Below are 20,641 nucleotides of genomic sequence, written 5' to 3'. Positions count from 1 at the left end.
GGAGGTTTATGTCAGGCGATACCACAGAGGGTATTAAAAGCCTCAGCAAGAACTGGTCCACGATTTGCAATGGTTTGGGTATTTTGCAATGGGATTGCTGTCTACATTCATCTATATTTGTCCTCTATTCCCCTGTGTCTGATGTGTGTGTGTGGGTGAAACAACCATTACAACGCAGTCATTACAATGCACTACCTTTACAAAGTAGTCATCACAACGCAACATCCTTTACATCGCATGCCAATACAACGCAGCCATTACAACGCTTGTCCCTACAATGCATGCCACTACTAATCATGCAATTACAACACATTTTAAGGTAAGTAATGGGAAATAGTAATTTTTACCCCTACACTATCCAACACTTACCCTACTGATGCACTGACTGGAGTGGGAATAGTAATGTTTACCCCTACACTATCCAACACTTACCTTACTGTTGGACTCACTGGAGTGGGAATAGTAATTTTCACCCCTACACTATCCAACACTTACCCTACTGTTGCACTCACTGGAGCTCGAATAGTAATTTTTAGCCCTGCACTATCCAACACTTACACGACAGTTGCCCTAAAAGTATTATGCATTGTAATGGTACGGATTGTAAAAGAATGCGTTGTAAGTATAGTTTCTAAAAATGAGTTATAATGGCATGTGTTGTAAAATCATGCATTGGAATGGATGTTGTAATGTAAAAACCACGTTGTAAAGGCATGCGTTGTAAAAGTTTGCTTTGTGATGTGTCTTATTCGTGTGTGTGTGTGTGTGTTCTGGAATTTTACTATGTCTCTATTTCCCTCCTTTTCTGTGGGTCATGGACAATGCCGTTCAACAACAGTTAATTTATTTTGCCATGTTATTGTTGCATTTTTTAGGCTCATGCTTTTTCACCAATTTGACTTGTGTTTCCTCTGAAGGCACTGTCTGGATACACACAACTGATCCTCTCCCTCACCAACGAACCAACAATCGCCAGAAACAACGTCCTCAGCGGAATGAAAGCTGTCGCCACCTGAACCTAGGAACCTCACCCTCAGCATTGAATGCGCCCTGGTGGCCCTCCCCCCTGGGAACCCTGCCAACCCCCACAAACCATGCTTGTATCATCGGCCTCATACTGGCATCCTCGCTCGCAATGAACCATCAGATCAACACCATTGTCTCATCGTGCTTACTCACGATCCACCTGCTTCAAAAGACATTCAGATGGATCCCCACCAAATCCAGAAAAAGTCACCCATGCACTCATCAGCAGCAGGCTTGACTACAGCAACACACTCTATGCTAGTGTCAGCCAGAAACTCCTCAGGAACTTCAGAATGTTCAAAACATAGCAGCCAGACTGGTCCTCGACATCCCTCGCTGCAGCCACATCTCAGAACACCTCTGAGAAGTCCTCTCGCTCAGAATCAACAAAAATCACCTTCAAACTCCTCACTCGGGGCAAGATGGCAGCTGAGGGATGCAGTGAGTAAGTCGCACTCTCCACTTCTCCCTACCGCCCGTTATTGATGGCTCAATGGTGGAGTCTGGTTTGAAGTGTGCTGCCTTCGGATACTTCGTGCCATGTCAAAGTGACATTAACGCCAGAAAGAATACATTTCCCTTCGGAGAGCAGAGCTCAGCAAAACGAGCAGTTTGGTTCCTCTGGAAGAAATTAACGGAGACTACCAGGCTGATTTTAAGATCCTGGTTTAGGATGCCGCCCCGGTTGCAGCGGGTCAACGAGGTTAAGGACGGCAAAGATGGCAGAGACGGCAAGGATGGCAAGGATTTCAAAGGCGGAAAGCTTCCAGAGACAGACGCCGCAAGAGGGCAAACAACCAAAGATAAAAACAGGATTGATACAAAGGCATCGCTAACTGCTGCAGCTCAGAAGAGCGTAACTAACACTAAGAAATTTACTGCAAAAAAAACGGGTTCGGACAACACGGCTCTAGTGAAGGAGTCGGGAAATGCCATTAAACAAAAAGCAAGAGAAAACACGCTGCGCCAGCCCTCAGTCTCAGAGAGTTTTGCTAACGTACCTGTAAATCCCGGTAGCAGCAAGACAAGGTGCAAAACTGACGGCCTCTCGGCCCCCGCTGTCCTGGTTACTGGAGAAAAAATAGGGGCTGAGGACGGCATCCACAATGCGGAACCGGGAGCGGGAGCGGGAGCCGGTGCTGGTGCTGGGGTTGCTAGGCAACCTGAAGGGTCCGAAGCAGGGAAGCCGTCTGAGGTAATGCCTGCTGTCACTGATGTTGCAGGGAAGCTGACCGGTGGGCTGCACGGTGTTGCCCCGGGAGAGAGCAGAGTTCAGGCAGCTACTGGCTCAGAGCGGCCGCTGGAATCTAACCGTGCGGGGCAGCAATTAAAAGTGAGTAAAGACCTTGGAGGTTCGATAGATAGCCGAGCCCTGAGCGCACAATTGCCAGACGAGGAGGGGAGTTTCGAACTACGAGCTTCAGCTTCAGGATTGGAGACAGAGCTAGATTCACGAGTACAACTAGAGAATTATGTAGGGGTGGAAGACACAGAAAATAAGAGGCCTGATTCTCTAACATGGGCAGAGGATATGGATTTAAATGTGGAAAGCGGGGGGTTTAAATCAGGAGGCGAATCCTCTACCTCTACCTCTAACTCTGTTGATTTGCCTATCACAAATGAAGCGGCTTCCGCAGAAAAGTTTTATTCAGTTGAAGAAGACTCCCAGTCACAGTCACTACTTTCAGGAGGGATTAGTTCTGACGAGTCAACTGGGATAGACTCAGTCAGCAGCTCTCCTGCTCAGAAAATAACACAGAAAAAACGACTATCTAAAAGAAAACCCTCTTCAGCAAGTAGTACTACTGATACTACTAAAAAGTTGGCCTGGGACTACTCTGCCACTACTCTTTCTTTTCTAGAACAGGACAGCCCTGCTACAATGATTGGGGATCAAGGATCTCCGCAGCCTTCACAACCCCCGGTTACATTGGATCTGTTGTTTAACACTTTGAAGCTAATTCAATCTGAGGCTAGAGGGGAAAGTAGGAGGGCAAGGCACGAATCAAGGAAGATACAGAACAAACTTAGGAAAATAAGTCAAAGACAAGATGAGATGGTTGAAAGGGTGGCCCAGGTGGAGGAAAGAACTGGGAAAGTAGAGGATGACTTGAGAGGGCTGAAAATGTATAAAGAAGAACATCAGAAGGTAGCTGAAGATGTAAATTGGAAACTGGAGGACTTTGAGAATAGGCAGCGTTATAATAACATCAGATTGCTAGGAATAGAAGAAGGACTTGAAGGGGAGGGCCCCAGAATGTTTGTTGTAAATTTGTTAAAAGGTGCTTTCCCAGAACTAACAACATGGCAGTGGGAATATGAAATTCAAAGAGCCCACCGTTTCCCATTCTACAAAAGGGGTCAGGCTGGAGCTCAGGGCGGGCGGCCAAGGGCTCTGCTAATTTTTGTAGGGAATTTTCTCCTTAGGCAGTTGATATTGGACAAAGCTAAGCCAGAGTCGAGACGCACCTATAACAATGTCACTTTTTTTGCAAGACCAGACTTTTGCCATGCCACAGTCGAACGTAGATGGAGGTTGAGGCAATTGATACCACATATTCAGGCTCTGGGATCAGAAGCTTATCTGTTATATCCCGCAAAATTAAAAATTGTGACTAAGGGCCAGTTTAAATTTTTCTTTTCAGAGATTAAGGCGAAGGCTTACATGATGGAAGTTTTGGGATATAAGGAGAACAAATAATGGATTTATGTTTGATATGTTTGATATGCTGGATGGCGGTGGGGAGGAGCGGCGGCTGCTGCTTCCCTGGCGTCCACACATAGGTCATGTGTGACCTATTTGCCTGTAGGGGGGGAGGGGGGAGGGGTAGTGTGGGGGGGATCAGGGAGGAGGGAGGGAGGAGGGGGAAGAGGGAAAGAAAATGGCACACATCATACACAGTAAGACGTAGTTTGAGGCAGTTACAGGTTTTGTACAAATGGAGAAAGAAGGAAGCGGCGGGCTTGGTTAAGAGTTGGAAGTGGAAGCTGGTGCTAATCTTTGATGTCTTTTGATGGCTTGTCGAATTTTGTCATTTAATGTTTACGGTCTTAATGATCTTCAGAAAAGGCTACGAGTTTCAGCATTTTGCAAATCAATGTTCCCTGATCTGATTTGTTTACAGGAAACTCATGTGGAGGAAGGTAAGGGTTTTTTGCTAGAACAGGCTGGTTTTAAAGTCTTAGCACATACCAAACAAGCCTCCAAAACACGTGGGGTAGCAATTCTGGGGAGAGGGGCGGATTGCACAGTATTTAGGAGTAAAGAAGATATTTGGGGAAGGTGGGTGATTGCAGAAATAGGATTCAGAGGAGCTAGGTTCACACTGGTTTCAGTTTATGGCTCAACGTGCGATGAACCAGACATATTTCAATTTTTGGATCATGAAATCTCAACTTGGGTGGAACCAATTGTTTGTTGCGGAGATTTTAATATCAGTCGACCAGCAAATATGGAGCTACAACTGAGTCATTCCTATACGGGGAGGAAGAAGAGGGTGCATAGGGCGATAGTAGATATGGCCTCACATAATGCTCTCTCAGATGTTTGGGCTAATTTGCACCCGCAGACAGATGGCGATACCTTTTTCTCTGCTCCTCATAATATAACAGTAAGGTTGGACTATTTTTTAATATCCAATGTCTTGATTTCTAATACGCAGATTAAGAAGCTACCCCGTATGGTCTCTGATCACAATCCACTGTTATTGTCAGTTAGTTTAAATGGGTTAGTTAGAAAGACATATAAATGGTCATTTGAGCGAGCTCTGTTACAAGATGAGGGTTATTGTAAGCATATGGAAAAGTGGATTAGTGAGTTTTGGCTTAACAATACGGGGAGCACTAGTAGTGGTTATATCTGGGATGCCTTCAAAGCAGGCGTAAGGGGAGGGACAATTAGCTTTTCAACATATAGATGGAAAAAAGAAAGAGAAACGATCGATCAACAAGTTAATTCACTTTTGAACGCTGAGGCTGAGTTAAGTAGATTAATTATGAGGGGGCTCCCATTGGATCAACAATTGCTGGAAATTATGGTACTAAAGGCGGAAATAGCGGAAAGAATCACTAATAAGACAGCAGTTAATTATTTGGCAAAGAAGGAACAGGCCTGTGAGTTTAGTGAGCGGGTTGGTCATATCCTTGCTGTTAGGACCAGACAAAAAGTTAATGCAGGGGACATTAAAAATATAGTAGACGATTCAGGCAACTTGATCTCGGACTCTGCTGGTATAAGGAATGAATTTTGGAAGTTTTATTCCGGATTATATGACAGGGAAGCTGAGGTAGATATGGACAAAGTTAGGGATTATTTAGGAAACATTCAACTTAATAAATTAGATCTAGAGGAAAAAACTATATTAGACGCCACCATAACACTAGGAGAATTGACACTAGCCCTATCAGATCTCCCATCCTCAAAAGCTGCAGGACCAGATCTGCTACCGATCGAATTTTACAAAACTTTTATTTCAGTTCTTAGAGTGGAGCTACTGGATACACTCATCCAAGCCCAGAGAGAAATTTCAATCCCAAAATCATGGGGTGGGACTGAAATCATAGTTATCCTGAAAAAAGGTAAACCCGCCACAGCTCCTGGGTCATATACACCTATTGCCTTAATGAACGCTGATGTGAAGCTCTATTCTAAAATTCTGGCAACAAGGTTGTCAGTTGTCATAGAAAAATTAGTTACCCCAGTACAACACGGATTTATCCCGGGGAAGGGGACTACAGAACATGTCAGGACCGTGATCACCTGTTTTGATGCTATGGAGGTTTCTGGCGGCCCTGTCGCAGCTTTATTTTTAGACGCCGAGAAGGCTTTTGACAGGGTCGCTTGTGAGTACTTGTGGGAGCTAATGAGAACCTTTGGGTTCGGTGACAACTTTATAAGAGCAATTCAGGTTCTTTATAGGGATCCAACGGCTAGAATCAAAATGAATCGGGATTTAACTACGGCGGTGCAGATTAAAAGAGGAACAAGGCAAGGTTGTCCAAGCTCTCCCCTTTTATTCGCACTGTATATGGTTCCGTATCTACGCAATCTTAATCTTAATCCTAGTATTCCCCCCTTGAGCGTAAATGAGGTAGAAGTTAAAGTGTTGGCATACGCAGACGATGTCGCGATAATTACCCCTGATCCTGTACTGGCAATTGGTGAGATAGAACAAGTGGCCCTAAATTTTGGCACTATTTCTGGTTATAAGCTTAACAGAGCCAAAACACAGATTATTAAAAACACAGTAGCTCAATGTAATGATCCACGAGTGGTCTCGGCAGCAGTTTATCTAGGGGTTGAAATTTCGCCTAATTTAGGGACAGTAGTTGAACGTAACATCTCCCCCTTACTGAGGAAAGTAAGTTCGGACTTGATGAGGATAAATAATCTTAGGCTTACGTTAGTGGGCCGCACTAACATTATTAAAATGCTTATACTTCCCAAATTTCTTTACTTTTTTCGTACAATTCCCCTTTTGTTTGAGTCAATTTGGTTTAACAAACTGGAATTGATCCTTAATAAATTCATTTGGTCATATGGGAAGACAAGACGGGCATACAAATTTATGACTCTGCCAAGGGACAGGGGAGGCTGGGGGGTTCCTGATTTTAGGTTTTATTATTGGGCATCGGTATTGCATTACATTCAAGGTTTGATCGGAGCAAGTGAAGGGGATTTGAAAGTCAAAGCTGTCTCAACTATGATCTATTCAATTGTATTGGGCTCAGATACTGTAAATGCTTTCTTAAATTGTACTGATTCATCATATTATAAACGTACACGATTCAAGACAGTTGCTGCAGCTTATAATGTATGGTCAGCTGTTGCAAAAAATTGTGGACTAGGGAGATTTAACAGGTATACTAGATTGTATAGGAACAAGTCCCTACCTCCTTTAATTTTTTCTGACACCATTATGGCAGACTGGGACAGAAAAGGTATTAAAAAAATAGGAGATATGCTGGACTTAGATGGAAATATATTTCAATTTTCAGATTTGATGGCAAAATTTAACATAGCAAGATATAGCTTTTATAAGTACCTGCAGATTAGGAGTTTTTTTACTAAGAAAAAAGGAGGTGTGGGGGGATTTAATACAAATAACTTTATGGAAGCAATAGCGCAAAGCGGGGTGTGCTCCATTCGATATTTTTATGCCCAGTTGGCTGAATTGAAGAAGGACGATACTGACAAATTTGGTAATAAATGGGCTGGAAAATTAGGGATACCGAGCCAGGTTTTTCCGAATTCCTTGGAGCTAGGTTGCTCAGTCTTTTATTCCGCCCCACTCCAATCCCAGCATTTTAAAACGCTGTATCAACTCTACCATACGCCAGATCGCCTTGCACAGTGGGGTGCCACTACAGGGATTAATTGCTGGCGGTGTAATGCTCCGGCCGCAGATAGTATCCATATTTTTGCGCTATGTCCCAAATTAAGACCCTTATTGAAGGGTATTGAGGAATTTATGGTCCGTACACTTGCTTTGAATGTGACTTTAACACCAACAGTAATTATGTTAGGAGTTAGGGGTTGCGAAGGCGACCACGGTGAATTTATATTTGTAGCAATGGCGGTCCTCAGGTTGTTGATTGCTAGAATCTGGCTGGATCCCTTACCCCCGGCAATACAACAGTGGATTGCCTTATTATTGGGGACGTTTAACCTTGAAAAGGGTATATTTGGGAAAAAAGGTAAAAGGGTAAAGAGGCTGGGAATGAAAATTTGGGAACCGGTACATCGATGGAAGGAAAGGACAAATGCAAGTGTAGTCTGATGTATTAATATATTTGCAATGATTTATTAATGGTTTTTTTCTTCGCTCTTCTGTGTTGAAGGTTATGTTTAGTATTATATTGTTTTTCTTGATAGTAACTTTGGTTTATTATATGTATTACTTTATGTATTAATTTTATTTGTATTCTGTGATATGTGTGTGCCAGAAAAATCTTTGGTTTTACAATAAAAATATTTAAAAACAAAAAACAAAAAAACTCCTCACTCATGCCTACAAAGCCCTCCACGGTGTAGGACCAGCATACCTGAACCACCGCCTCTCATTCCACATCCCCACCAGTCACTGTCCTTCGGATCCACAAGACAAGAACTGGTGGAAGATCCTTCTCCAGGTCTTCCCAAGACCTGGAACACACTGCCTACCTACCTCAGACAATCCCCATTGGTGACCCAATTCAGGAAGGAGCTCAAGGCCTGGCTCTTTGACTGGAGGCCTAAGGGCAGACGGACCAGCAGCCACCGCCCAGCCCCTTCCAAGCACCTTGAAACCCTCATCGCTAAGTAGCCACGCTTTACAAACCCTAATTGATTGATTGATTGACATATAGTGGTGTCCTTGTACAGTGTCTAGTAGAGGGGATTTCCCCTACCTCTGGATACCTAGGAAGGCCATCAAGGACCAACTTGGATGCCCAACACTTTACAACTGGTCACAGGTGTCTTGAAAGTATCATGTATACCTAGTGTCCAACCTATAAGTAAGAAGTTTTTTAACAAGTGTTTTAGTTAATGACCTACTTTACATCGTCTCAAAGTTTGTCGGTTTTATGCCCCAATCCGATGTATTTTGAATTATGTTACTTTTTTTCAAGACTGCGATCCATTAGTTATGTGATCTTTGCTCATAATGTGTGACCTAGACTGCTACTTAACTTCAAATAAACACCACTTGGAAGATAGTCTTGACAACACCAATAATTATGGCATGTAAACTATTTAAAAATTAGTTAATTAATTAAAAAATTATCTAACATTATTAAATTGTTCTCTCTACAACTTCTTAAATAAGACTTACCGCCACCAGCGTCTCCATCTGCAGTAAGAAAATAGAGGGGTTAACAGTCAGATATTGTGATCTGTGATGTCCCTCCCATCCTAGTATCACAAGAACATTAAGAGCACTGAAAAGATTTAGGTATTGAGATGAGCACTTGAAATAGAAATGTAGTATTTCCAACAAAAACAAAATTCAGGGTCAAATACGTTTTATTTCGCCCACCAGGGTCATAAAAGAAGAATTCATCACACAACAATGTGCACGGTGAAACAGTTAATAGAAAGCATACATTTTCCCAAAATCATATAAGATATATATGTACATACTGTTATGAACATCATTTATAAATATGACATATCATTAATAATGGGATATTAAAAGAAATAACCCAGATAGGGCACATATAAGACAAACTGAGAGTTAAATCATCAGACAGGTGATCAGCCTAGGGCTTTCTTGCATAGCACCCACATTTCTCCCAAGATCTTTGCAACAGAGGTGATCAGTGGTATAGAAGAGTCTGATCTGAGAATACGGAGGGCGTCCTGGTGATTCCGTACACCTAGTGACAAATATTAGCGCCAGCCATTTATGCTGGGCGGATGAAAAGCCTGGGCTAGCAAACAATACATGCAAAACACTTTCCTTCTAATGGTCACACGAAGGGCAAGTGCTACCTCCTTCACCCTTCCAACCTGTTGTGAAAGACCTAACAGGTAGGGTACCTATACAAAACTGGAAATAAAGCTTCCTATACAATGGCACCATTACTACATACTAGAATAGTTCCCCCCCACACCGTATCTGGATGCCCATGTAGTCACTTGTCAGCTTAAGGGTGGCTGACTTCCAAACAACCTTGTCATCCACGAGCGACCAGTATTTCATTTTGAATTCATCTTTGGATGGGAAAACAGATGAATTAGTTTGGTTCCACAAATCATGAAAGCCTAATGATTACAAGGCTGAGTTCATATTTGGAAGCCATAGGATTGAGTTAAATTTGTCAGCCTTCATGACACCCCTCAGGCTATCAGTCTATTGTTCAATCTCAGGAGTGGTCTACAGGCCCATTCAGTACAACAGTGCCCATAGACGAGTTTTGTATGTGGTCCTTGTAACACCTACGCCACTAAACAATGGGTATAAAGGGGTAGTAGGTTGGAGGGGGATCAAATTCCTGGGACACCTTTAGTGATGTCATGATGTATGGCAAATCCCCACAGCTCATCCCCTTAAAGGTTTGAGCCCAAGCCCTTGACATCTTACATTTGAATTTGCAGCAGTAAGGGGTTTAGAATAAGATGTTGAAAACTCCTTAAGTATTGTGCCAAAGATCTGCTTTAGCCTGGTTATGGCCTTACTAATGTGCGGTTGCCAAGACATATGCCCTGCAAAAGTGACCCCATGATGTGTAAAGGAGTCAACTTGCTCAAGAGAGGTTCCTCTCAGGATTGGTTTGCCCTTAAAAGATTTAGGCTGCCTTATAGGACATCACCTTAGTCTTTGAAGTGTTGGTTTCAAAGCCCTGGGCCTATAAGAATTCGTTAAAATTATCTAAATGTTTTTGGAGGCCTGGAAAGGTCTTGGAAAACAATAGGGTGTCATCGGCAAATAAAAGAATTGGGGGGCATATGAATTCTCGAAAATTGCGCTTGCAAAGGGGAAGATTTGAAGAATCTGTCCCTTTGCAACCGCAATTTTTGCATTTGGGATGCATCCTCCCAAATGCAAAAATCGCAATTAGCAATTGCATTTAAGGAAACGCAAACTGTGATGCCTTAAATGCATTGCAAGATTGCATTTAAAATAGCGATTTCACTATTATGGACCGCTAAATACTGATCATTTCAACCTCATGGTATTTAGCAAAAACGTAGAAAAATGTATTAAAGTGCTTTTTTTGAAGTTTCAGGTTACACACACATGTCGTTGGGGCATGTGTGTGCGCAACATGGGTGTACATCACAATTTCAGGTGTGCAACAGGGTGTCCTTTTGACACCCTTTCACCCTTAAAATTGTATGCGCAATTTGCGAGTACCTATTGGTATTCGCAAATTGCGCATGCAATTTCCCATTCATTCCTATGGGCCTGTAGGCCCATAGGAATGAATGGTAAGCCATTCCTTAATTGCGACTCGCAATTTGCAAGTCGCAATTAAGGAATATTTAGGAATCGCTATTTTAATAGCAATTCCTACATGCATAGGCTTTTGCAAGTCATTAATTGCGATTCCTTAATAATCGCAATTAAGGACTCGCAAAAGCCTACCTTGATGCATGTGCCCCATGGAGTTTTAAAACCTCCCAACAATGGAGCATCTTCCTCGAGTTGTGCCAAGATGGAAGCAAAGTCATTAATGAAAAGTGAAAACAGGGTCGGTGCCAGCACACATCCCTGTCAAACGTCTTTGTATACTGGTACTCTTTCTGTCAAATGTGTCTGGTCTCCTCCCCATCTTATAAGTGCATAATTGACTACATGTGGGCAGATTAAGAGAGATGACATTGGTGAGGGCATGTGCATGTCGGCCAAAATACTCCACTGGTTCGGTCTAGAAATCATATCAAAGGACGATTTTAGGTCGACAAACTTGACATACAAGCTGTAACACGAATCATTACAGTGGGATTCAGGACATTAGATGTGTGTGTGGTTTTGATTCAATGCGTTAAACCACTGAAATCTTTCAGTTATGGTAACAACCATACAACCCACACTATACCTCATGCCACCCTCCATACTCAACATATCAATTTGCCAATGGTACAGAAACAAAGAAAAGAACTATGAAGCAAACACCATGGCAAATGGCACCATATGATGTATGATGTGTGTTGTGTTTATCCATAATTATAACTTGCAAAGTTTCGTAATTTCACATGTTTGAGCCATAACAATAACTTCGTTTTAACTATATGTTTTTTTCAAGCAATCACGAATCATGTCAAATGAAAAGATGCTTCTCGATTTGAGTATTCATCTCGAAGAGTAAAAGGAAATTTCAATAAACTATCTAACATTATTGGACTTTATATCTTCTCTCAGATAATCATTTGTACCTTGTTTTGGTCAAATGAAGTTTTGATGCTAAAAGGTTACCAGTGATCGGAGAGTTTAGCACTGGGCGAGCTTGGTGAGCCCTAATAAGGTGAAACAGTCTATGGTTGCTTGTGTTCTGGTTCAGGGAGGACCTAGCATGGCAGTTCAGACTAATATTCATATGGCAGGTTCAAACTAAGATGGCATAATGCGCAAAATAACAATGGTCTGGGATGTGGCACTGAGTATTTACTAGTTGGTGAGATTAGTTCAAGCATTCCATCTATCACTTTTTTGTATACATCAGTGTGATGTCCCTGCCCAGGCAGGACTTTCCTCTGTGGTCAGCTTGCTGCCCCTGCCCCCTCCTCCCTGCCCTCTGTTGTCCGAGTCCATGGCCCTGCCTCCCTCCTTCTGCCTCGCATGGATGTGGTGCCACTGTCCCTCCTATTTATCATCTGTGGTTAGCTTGTTGCCCCTACGAGTACCCCCTTCTATAGTTCGAGACCATGCCCCTGCCTCCTCTCTCCAGCTCTGCATGGTCCATTGGGCTGCTACTGCTCTTCCCTCCTACCATATGTAGGTTGCAGTGCATGGCCTGCTCTACTATGCCCACCACTGTACATGTGTGTGTGCCCCTGTAGGAAGGTACTCCCTTTAGTAGGATTGCCCCCCTCCCTGGTTCACAGTGCCTGTGTTCTTCCCCAAAACTGTACCTTTATTTCCACAATTGGCACACCTCTGGCACACATATAAGTCCCTTGTAAAAGGTACAGGTGGTATCAAGGGCCATGTGACCAGAGAGGGTCTCTAAGTGTTGCAGCGTGTATTCTGCTACCCTAGGAAACCTCTCACCAAACACATGCACACTGTCACTGCAGACTGCGTGTTTAGATGCTGCCAAAAGGGAAGAGTTGAACTGGCACACATCCCTGTGTGCCAAGCCTACCAGCACTGCAAGAGGCATAGGTGAGTCACCCCCCCAGCAGGCCTTACAACCCTAAGGCAGGGTGCACTATACCTCATATGAGGGCATATCTACCCAAGCAGATGTGCCACTATAATGTCTAAGTCCATCCTTAGACATTATAAGTGCACGGTGAAGTCATACTGCGAGAAAGTGCCCTCTTTTTGCATGGTTGCCCACACGTTTTGCTAAACTGCTGATGTACCCTGGGCCTATGTAGTTTCCTTAAACTGCATTAAAAACAAAACACAATTAGCATTTTTTGGCCACAGGTCAGTCCCTTGTAAATGGTACCACAGGTACCAAGGGCACTGTGGCCAGGGAAGGCCTCTAAGGGCTGCATCACTTATTGTGCCACCCTTAAAAGCCCTGTACCTTTACACACACACACACTGCCTTTGTAGGCTGCATGTTTTGGTGCAGAACAAAGTGAAGAGTCGACAAGGAACACATCCCTGTGTGCAATGCCTACAACCCACTGCCCTCTGGCATAAGTCAGCCACCCCTCTAGCTGGGTGCACTATACCAGTGGGGAGTGTACAGGTGCATGAGCCCTGTACCCCTACAGTGTCTAAGCCAATTCTTAGACATTGTAAGTGCAGTAATGCCATTAAGAGTATATGGCTGGGAGTTTGTCATTACTAACTTCACAGCATCATAATGGCTTTACTGAAAACTAGGAAGTTTGGTATCAAACTTCCCAGCACATTAAACCCACACTGATGCCAGTGTGGGACTTAATGAAAAATGCATTCAGAGGGCATCTTAGAGATGCCCCCTGAAAAACGACCTAACACTAGTGACCAGGCTGAGTGGCTGCGTTCAGCTGCCACCACCAGACATGTTTCTGGACCCCTGGGTCGAGAGCCTGCTGCTCTCAGGAGTTTGTGACAAAGCACATCCAGGGATGAATCGGCCGATTTATTATCTATTGAATTCATTTCTTCAGAGGGCAACGTGGCAAAGGAAGGCACGCTTGCAACCTGGAGGAACGTAGGAATAGTAAAAAGTATCCTTGCTGAAATGGCCGAATTAAGAGTGGGGAATTACTTTAAAAGAAGAAATAAGAAAGGTTTATCCGTCGCCCCTGCTAAGAAGATGTGGGAAAAGAGATGACCACAAAAGTCGATCCACTCATTCAGTACTGTAAGGTGCCAGGAGGGCTGAATCAGTCAGCAATGATCACTTGAGGCAGATACAGAGTATTAACGTCAATTGAACCCACTGCCAGGCAGGCGAGATCAAAGGAAATTTAATGAAACTGCTCTCCTGGAACATCGCAGGAGCAAACGACATCCTACACAATAGTAGAAAGACAGCCACTTAGGATCAATACGACATCATAGCACTACAGGAAACATGGTTAACAGAGCCAATTGATATACCAGGCAGATTATGCTTCCACGTAAGTGCGACTCACCCTCAGCGTTATGGGCGTGCTAGGGCAGCACTTTCGGTATACTTATCTACTGCACTGAAGATCAATGCCTCTCAATTGGCCACATTGGCACCTGACATGCAAATTATTAAATTGGAGAACGCAATAAAGGGCAAAACTAGAACCATCATTTTAATCAACATATATGCCCACCCGAAAAACACAACTAAAAAAGAACTCTTCCAACGTGTTGTCAAATTTGTATCTAACACCCACCTTGAACAACCGAGCTGGGAGAATATTGTCACGGGAGATTTCAACACTAATCTCCCACACCATCCGGAAGAGGAGGACAATATTGCTGCTGCAAATAAATTGTGGGATGTTGAACCCCAGGAGACTCCATTGGTCAAGAAGACAGACAAAGTGGGTAGGCAGTTGATGTGGGACCTTGAACGCCTCGGACTACGGGTAATAAATGGAAGAGCCAGCCAGGATAAACCCCCTGCTTCCACCTATACAGGCTACAATGCAAACTCTATCCGAGACTACACAATAGTAGCATTACCCTTGCTAAGTCTAATCAAAAACTTCTAAATACTCTGCTCACTAGACAGTGATCACTCAATGCAACACATTGAGATGAAACTGACCGCCTCTAGGTACTTAAAAGCACCAACAATAGCAGGTACAACCACAACAATCAATCTGAAGCGTTTAAGGTGGACGAGCAACATACTTTCTCAAATAGCGTTGGACGCTAAGAAGCAACTCAAAACGTCCACTAAAGAGTAGGACCTGTGCTCAGAAACTTGGTCTGACTTTTTGTAGAAGCTACCTAGGACCAGTACCAACTCTAAAGGGAAGACCTTTCCTAAGGCCGACACTAAACTCACAAAAACTACACTCTCAATGAGAAGACACTTGCAGAAGCTCACAAGACGAGCACAAGGTCAAAGGACAAACCCAAGTATCAGGCAAGAAGTTTGAAAAACAAAAAAACATTACAAGAAACTTATCTGGATAGAAAAAAGGAACCAAGCAGATGACTTCTGGAATAAACTGCTGTACAACATAAAAAAATCAGACTCTAGGGCCTTTTGGTTGCAAGTCAACTCCATGAACAGAACAACTCAACCTATAAGTATGACTTGTACCTCTGAAAATGATTGGGCCCAACATATAGTCGATACCCTTTCAATTAAATCACCAACACACCTGACAACAACCATAATAACCGCAAGTGAAACATCAAGAATAGTGGACCAAGAAAGCATGGCTAATCTTAGTTCCAACAACTTAATTACCCATCAGGAATGCTCAGGTCATCCAACGCTGCCAGATGATGAATGTCGAATACTAAAAATAATCAAGAATAGCAGGCAAGATTGTGCACCAGGACCGAACGGCATCCCGCAGTCAATTTACAAAGAGGACCCCCAGTTCTGGGCCTGTAAATTCAATCTCCTTTTTCAATCAATAAGCAACACAGGTTGAATCCCTGAAAGCTGGAGGGGTGCTATCATTAATCTGATCTTTAAAGGGGGAGATCGTAAAAATCCAATTAATTACCGCCTGATAGCCCTCATTGATGCGGAAGCAAAATACTACGCATCCCTGGTGCTAGCAGATCTTGCACAATGGTCAGATTCGAACAACAAAATCCCGTTAAATCAGACAGGATTCCGTTGCGGAACTGGCACTATGGCAAACGCAATGACACTGTGCCTGATAGCCGAAAAAAGTCTACAAAACCATCAGGAACTTTACACCTGTTTTGTGGACTTTAAGGCGGCCTTTGACCGCGTCAGCAGGAAACTATTATGGACCAAATTGAAGCAGCAGGGCCTGCCTGACTCAATCCTAACGGCAATCATCGACCTGTACACTAACACCTGGATGCAGGTAAAGATTGGCAATGGACAGCGGTTAACCCGGAAGATTGGTACCTTTGATGGATTAAAGCAAGGCTGTGTGTTGGCCCCCCATCTCTTTAATTTATTCATGGCCGATCTAACAGTAAGCCTGGACCAGACTAATGCTCATCCACTGTGGCTAGAAAACCTCCGTGTAACACATCTATCCTATGCCGACGATGTGGTGCTGCTAAGCCAGACAAGAATAGGCTTGCAACGTCTACTGCAAGAACTGTCCAGATACACAAAACAGAATCTACTAGAAATAAACAGCACAAAAACAAAAACCATGGTTATAGCTCGACGCCACAAAGCACCACCAACCTTCATGATAGATAACGTCAAGCTAGAAGTGGTGGAAAGTTATAACTATCTTGGGATACAACTGGACAAGCGCCTCAATTTCTCTACGCACCTCAACGGCATTGAAAAAAAGGGCATGGCACTATTGCATGCTTTTAGCACCTTAGCGACCAAACTTAAAGGACCTCTGGTTTCCCCCCTGCTAACAGTATTGAAAGCTAAGCTACTCCCAACAATAGCCTACGGGAGAGTATTACATCATGGTAATAGCGTGCAACCCTTAGACAAAGTACAATTGAAAATCTACAAGCGTGTATTTGCGTTACCAAGCAATGCATCAGCCGCACAAGTAAGACTTGAATTTGGCTTACAATCACAAGTGTTGCTGAAAAAGTACGAGATAGTCAAATTTTGGTACAATGTCTGGATGAACCAGGACATTGCGGTCTATCGTGCCATGTGGGAAACAATCCACAGGCGTCCCAACTCCATCTATGCCAAATACCTCAAACTGTCATTAGAATCGACTGAGTTGGTCGCACTTTGGGAAACCAAGCTTCCAGTACAGGCATTTAAACAGGTGGTAAAGAAGGCGGCTAAGCTACTCCCAACAATAGCCTACGGGAGAGTATTACATCATGGTAATAGCGTGCAACCCTTAGACAAAGTACAATTGAAAATCTACAAGCGTGTATTTGCGTTACCAAGCAATGCATCAGCCGCACAAGTAAGACTTGAATTTGGCTTACAATCACAAGTGTTGCTGAAAAAGTACGAGATAGTCAAATTTTGGTACAATGTCTGGATGAACCAGGACATTGCGGTCTATCGTGCCATGTGGGAAACAATCCACAGGCGTCCCAACTCCATCTATGCCAAATACCTCAAACTGTCATTAGAATCGACTGAGTTGGTCGCACTTTGGGAAACCAAGCTTCCAGTACAGGCATTTAAACAGGTGGTAAAGAAGGCGGCCAACAGGCATTCGTTGCTTAACGATAAGCTAACCTTCAGTCATCGAACCCATGCTTGGATGACAATCCAATCCTATAAAAAAGATGTACCGGCAGCCTACCTAGACCTTGCTTTCTCACCATTCATCAAACGCAAACACCTCAACTTAAGGTTGGGTAGCTTCTCAACGAATGCTGACCAACCTAAATGGAAGCCCCAAGAAAGTGAGGAATGCGATCTATGTGGCGCAGGAAGACAGGATTTCACCCATTTGATTTGTATATGCCCAGTGCTGATTCAGGAACGTCGGAGTTGGTTAAAAGCCAAGTTTAAGGAACTTGGAATTCGCACTTGCCGGTCTGCGATTGTACAAATCCTATGCTCAGTAGACCCACAACTTATTTGCAGAGCAGACAAACTTATTGCCAACTTTGAGAAAAAGCGAATATCATTGGCAAAGACTTGAACCAGCAACATGTTCATATTTAAAAATTTGAATGACTGCTTTATTTTACAATATTTTATACAGCGGTGTTAACTTTCTGCTTTTTAAACATTGTGATATCCAATATTTTATAATGGTTTTTATTAACTACACAATAAAGTTATTCATTCACATCCAGGGATGCAGTGTTAAGCCTCCTACCCAGGGATGGGCAGGGTCCACGAAGGGGAAGCTTCAAAGGCTTGCTGCCTTTGTGAGCTACCCCAGTCCCTTTTCTGCTTTCAGCAACTTGCCCCCACCGGTTCTGACCTCCACTTTGGGCAGGAGAATCTGCGTGAAAATCAAGTGAGGAAGGGAGATGTGACCACCTTTTGCCAACCCCACTCCTCAGGTGGGGGAGGCGAGGTGAAGCACAACTCTCAGTCCCCCCATCTTGCGGATGAGGTGACTCAGTCAACCAGAATGAGGCATATGCACCCCCACTGGAGGGTGGCATAATAGGGGGTGTACCCACCACAAGGAAGGGACCCATTGGTCCTAGCCTTTACCTATCTGTAACACCCATAAATCCAGTAAACATGAACCTGGCCTCCTCAGACAAGACCCAACAAGTGGAAGAGTAGAAGACAGCCCAAAGAAACTGTGCTAAAACTAAGAAGAGGAGGACGTCCACTGGCCTGTCCCCACCTCAAACCTGCTCCTGCAAAAGCCAGGTGTGTTCTGCAGCCAGTAGACTCAAGAACCCATAGGACCTGCCCTGCCTTGCAAGCCAAAGACTTTGTCTCCCATGACCACCGTATTTGCTCACCCACAGATTCTGGCTCCTTCCAAATCCACGAGTCTGCACCACTCTACACCCAATGCCCTGCAGCCTGATTTTGAGTAACTCAATACCACAAGAAGGTCCTCCTGGTGATCCAGATCTGAGATCTGGTGATCTCTGACCTGCCTTGAATCTCCAAGCGAAGCCGTCAGCCTCTTTCCGGAGGATCCCCCCGACTGCGCCGAGAGCTGGTAAGCAAAACCCGCTGTCTAAAAACACCCCTGCACCCAACGTCCCACAGTCTAGGGTGGCCCATCCAACATTGTCCCAGCATCCCCAGACATCCCAACTTACCTCTCCCATCGGTGGTCACCTCCAGAAGATCTTCGTCCCCCAGCCTGCAGTCTTGTTGCAACTGGAGAATCCCCATTGCAAACAAGAGGACACCCAACGTCAAAACAGCACCCTTCACCCAGCCGCCCCTGTGCCACTGCGGGTGTACCTTGGGTGCTAACTCAGATCCCCCTTTACCCTGAGCCTAACACTCCGAGCTTTGCTCCCACAACCTTGTAGCCTGCTCGTGAGCAGCCACCAACCGGAGGCCCCTATCTCCCCTTGGATAATAACTCTGCACTCGGCTGCCCTAGTGGCGCTGAGGGTGTTTCAAAAGTGCATCCTTGACCCTGGGAAAACCCTGTTTCTAACCCCCAGAATACCAACTCCCACAACCAAGTACTTACCTGTTAACTGATAACCACATTTTCTCCGTAGGAATACAGTGACTGTTTTTCTTTGAAAATTGTTCTAAGTGTGGAGTTGGTTTTGTATGAGAACTTGAAAAAATACAAATAATTAAAAACTGCTTTACTTACGTTTTGTCTAGGAAATGTCAAAGTGTGATATCTAGGCATATTACAATGAGTAGAAAAAGTAATCCATAGAGTAATCTGTAAAGTCATCAAAAGTAATCTAACAGTAATTTCCACTGTATTGAAAATATTTACAAACCTGTAACAAAGACATTTTCATTCATCTTTCTTATATTGTTCAACCTGCCTTGAAAAGTACCATTCACACTGACCTGTACCAGGCATGCTTGGTTCTAGAAAATAAACATAACTAAATAATATTTTGATACAAACAAACTCATCTGAGTTCAGTTTTTGAGTGTGTAACATCATTTGCTGCCTGAGTTTGTACAACACATGCTTGGCACTACCCTCTAATAAAGCCTTACTGCTTGCTCACACAACCACAAATAGAGAGTAAGGTGCTCTCTACTTTTACTACTGCCTACCTTTATGGTTCCACTGTACTCTGTGCACACTACACCTCATTTCGGTTTAGTATACACAGAGCCAGCTTACTGCACATAATGAGTGCATGGGTGAGTTGGAACTTGTCACTACGAGTTCCACAGCTCCATGATATTTCACCAAATTCCAAGATGTTTGGTATAAGGCATTTCAGATTAATTAGCCCACACTGTTGCCAGTGTTTGATTAATTATTAAATTCAGTCAGAGTCCACCTCAGAGGTGCCCCTGCAAACATACCAAACTTCTAGTGTTTACCCAACTGGCCTACACCCTGCCATCTCTAGACATGCTTCTGACTGCCTGAGATGGGAGCCTTTTGCTCTTGTGGGTCAGAAACAAAGCCTGCTCTGGGTGGAGGTGCTTCACACCTACCCCAAGAAGGAACAGCATTGAACGGCGCAGAGCCTCACAGGTTTTCTACCCTTTGTTATGCGGATCAGGGACTCTCCAGCTAGTGAAGATGCCTGCACCCCTGAGCGAGCCTTACTTTTGGCTACAATGTCAGCGGGAATATTATTAAGCAAGAGAGGTGTGTCCCCTCTCAGCCAGGACCACCCCTAAGGTGCCCCGAGCTGAAGTTACCCACTCCTTTGAAAATTCTCAATATTGTTTTGGAGGATTATATCCAATAGGGTTAGGGATATGCAATCTCACCAGAAGGAGTTGACATACAAAGGGGGTAGGCACCCTGAAGGTAAGTAGCCCATAGGCTACTACCTTTAAACCCCTT

The sequence above is a fragment of the Lissotriton vulgaris genome, chromosome 8, assembly GCF_964263255.1.
Source record: "Lissotriton vulgaris chromosome 8, aLisVul1.2, whole genome shotgun sequence".
NCBI lineage: Eukaryota > Metazoa > Chordata > Amphibia > Caudata > Salamandridae > Lissotriton > Lissotriton vulgaris.
Note: the sequence above shows the minus strand (reverse complement) of the source record.